The sequence below is a fragment of the Macrobrachium nipponense genome, chromosome 46 (genome assembly GCF_015104395.2).
Source record: "Macrobrachium nipponense isolate FS-2020 chromosome 46, ASM1510439v2, whole genome shotgun sequence".
Lineage (NCBI taxonomy): Eukaryota > Metazoa > Arthropoda > Malacostraca > Decapoda > Palaemonidae > Macrobrachium > Macrobrachium nipponense.
The window spans coordinates 22,226,589-22,230,047 of NC_061106.1; positions in this window are offsets into that span (position 1 = coordinate 22,226,589).

Consider the following 3,459-nt stretch of genomic DNA (forward strand, 5'->3'; position numbering starts at 1 on the left):
TCAAACTTGACGTCAGCGCTAACATGGAGTGGCCATCTTACTCCTCCTATTATGCACTCTGACGGCATGTATTGTATATATATTACATGGGCTGTGTTTGATTGGAACAGATTTCGAGTCTTTACACATATTATTTTCTTTCTTACTCCAAATATTTTCGTGCATAAAATATAGTTCAAACCCTGAAACGACGACAGCTATAATTTAATTTTTTATTGTCTAATCTTTCATCTCTAGGTTATCTTAGATATTTTGCAGATATTAACAATATTTCTGTTATTTATGATTTTTTTTGGACGAATACAGCTTTTAGACAACATTCACTTACATAATAATCTATATGGAAGAGGTCATAAAAGCTTAACATACGAGGTTATAATCTGGACTCAATTAATGTGACAACAGTTTATTTTAAATATTAGCTTTAAAAGCGAATAATATGCTGGTGTTACTTTTTTTAATTTTCCTTATTAGGGAGGGATTGGCTTGCTGCACCTTAGGAATAATTGCTTTTTTTTTCTTTCTCTTTCTTTAACCTGGGTTGGATGAGGGGTTGAGGTGCCCTTCCATATCAACTTTTAGTTATAAATACATAGCTACATACTACACACACACACACACACACACACACACACACACACACACACACACACACATATATATATAATATATATAGTATATATATATATATATATATAGATATATATGTATATATAATATATATATATAATATATATAATATTAATATATGTATGTATGGAGTATGTATGTATGTATGTATATATATATATATATATATATATATATATATATATATATATATCACGTGGTTTAATGAATAAAAAAAATCGGTCTTATATAAAAGCAAGAAAGATCGTGCGCAAGATTGCAAGAGTGAGGAAGGTGAGCAAGGACTTTAGACTGAATAAGACGTTCCACAAGGAAACAAGTACAGAGAGAAATGTAAATGAATAAATGAATCCCAGAATAGAAGAGCAAACAGAGAAATGCTGGTTATTGTAATATAATATCTTTTCCTATTGACAATACTAGATATCATCCAGCTGTTGTGCATATATATGATTACTATTTTTAAATTAGGTGATAGACAAATGTACATAAAACAGTAAGGGATTATTTCTGTTCCTGATTCTTCATGGCAAGTGTCAGAGACCACTTACTACTAAGCGAGTTGATCTTTTTTTGGGGGTATTATCTTATTTCTTGTGGATATACTTAACATTTACAGTTATATAGAGAAAAGTATGACAAATATGTCCCAACAAACTTATAGTAAACTAAGGCGGATTATAATCTTTATATACTCACCAATATGCATTTGTCTGTGGTAGTACCACAATTCTCCAGACCGATTTTTATCTTCAGCCTTCCTATTTCTCCGTAGTGCAACCATGGGGCTTACTTAATTTCACCATTATATCCTTGTACTTCTTCGCATTCTTTCAGAATCTCTTTATCCTGCAATCGAAACTATTCCAACTCGACCGGCCCCCTTTTTTTATTTTATTTATTTATTTTTTTTTTTTTTGTCAAGCATTGAATGGCTGGAAGTGCCACAGCGTTTGGCTTTATACCCTAAATTTTGTTATTCATTCATTCCTTCATTATCATCAAAGTGAACTTGTACATGCACCAGAATTATTCCCGACAACTCTGGGGGTTTGACCGCCTGTGGTTTGGTTGTTTACTTGGGATACAACATATGCTCCTCTCAAGTCGGTAAATTAATCAGTTTTAGTGAATCATAGCATCCTGGGTGTCATTGGAAAGTAATTCCACACTAATGAGTTACATAGGTTTCCTGATTGCAATACCACTTTTTCATCTGGAAAAGTTTGTTTAGATTGGGTGGACTACAAAACTCCACTTGCAAATCAATGAATTATTTCATGTTTACCTTATAATAATAATAATAATAATAATAATAATAATAATAATAATAATAATAATAATAATAATAATAATAATAATAATAATAGTGGCGAAGAGTAGGTTAGGTCGTCAATGGACTGGTTAAGCAACATTGGGGCTGGTCAGTTGTTGGATGGGTGACCGCTCTCCTCGGCGTTGATTCCTTGGGAAAGGATCTTTACCATAATTTCTTCAGTCTACTCAGCTGTAAATGAGTACCTATCCATGATGGAGTAGGGTCCAGCTATGGGTTAAATAGCAAAACTCAGCAATGATGTTAAGAAATGAAAGAATAAACGACAACGACATAAATGGAACCTCTGGCAACAGAGGAGCTTCGTCCAGCAGCCCGGTATTCAACCCAATTGAAGGGGAAGACGGTCAGGTACTTGGAGGTCGTCATCCAGCTACTGACCACCACAACAACAGTAACCAACAGCCTGAGATTGGAGCTACAGAAGCAAACCAAAGGAAGAAATGGACAAGAGAAGAAAATAAGGAAATATGGAGATGCTACATCAGAAGCAACCCGACTGAGAGAGGATATAGAAGAAGGTTGGTCAACATCTGGAATGAGAAGAATAACACCCCTCAAACAGAGCAGGGGCTGGCAGACCAAGTAAGGAACATAAAGAAAAAGAACTGGCTCTCCCCAACAGAAAGAGAAGAACTGGAAAGGGAAATGTCACATGACAATGAATTACACGAAGACAAACTGAGAGACGATGCCACAGAAGACGACAGGGATGATGAGGTATCAAACAACGACACACGAAAAAACACCGACGAAGTAACAGAGAGGACGGAATGGGTAGAAAAGATTAGACAATGGATGGAGCCAGATACAGAGAGAACAAAGATCCCCTCCATGAAAGCCTACAACACCAAGAAATTAAGGGAGAAAACAAGTGAGGTCAATAAAATAATGGACATAATACACACCACCAGTATCACAGAAACAAATAACTTGGCATACGCAGGAGCAAGATTAGTAGCAGAACTGATGGGGATTCGAACACCAACACCACCAGCACAACCAACCCAACAGAAACCAAAACAGCAACCTCCTTGGAAAAGGCACCTAGAAAAGTAAATCATGGTGATGAGATCTGACTTGAGTAAACTGAAAGAGATGGCAGAAAAAAGGCTAAGAAGCAAGAAAACAAGGGAGGAACTCAAAGAGAAATACAAAGTACAAGAGAGGGGACTAAACAACACAATAGAAGATGTAAAACAGAGGCTTAAGGCCAAAGCACATAAGATCCAATGGTACCTGAACAGGAATAAGGGATACCAACAGAACAAACTATTCGGAACCAACCAGAAAAGACTATACAGCCAACTAAGAGGGGAAGACAACCACCAAGAAATTCCTGAAGCCGAAGCAAGTAAGAGACTCTGGGAAAACATATGGAGCAATCCAGTATCACACAACAAACATGCAACATGGATCCAGGAAGTCAAGGAAGAAGAAACTGGGAGAATAAAAGAAAGATTCACAGAGATCACGACAGACACAGTCAGACA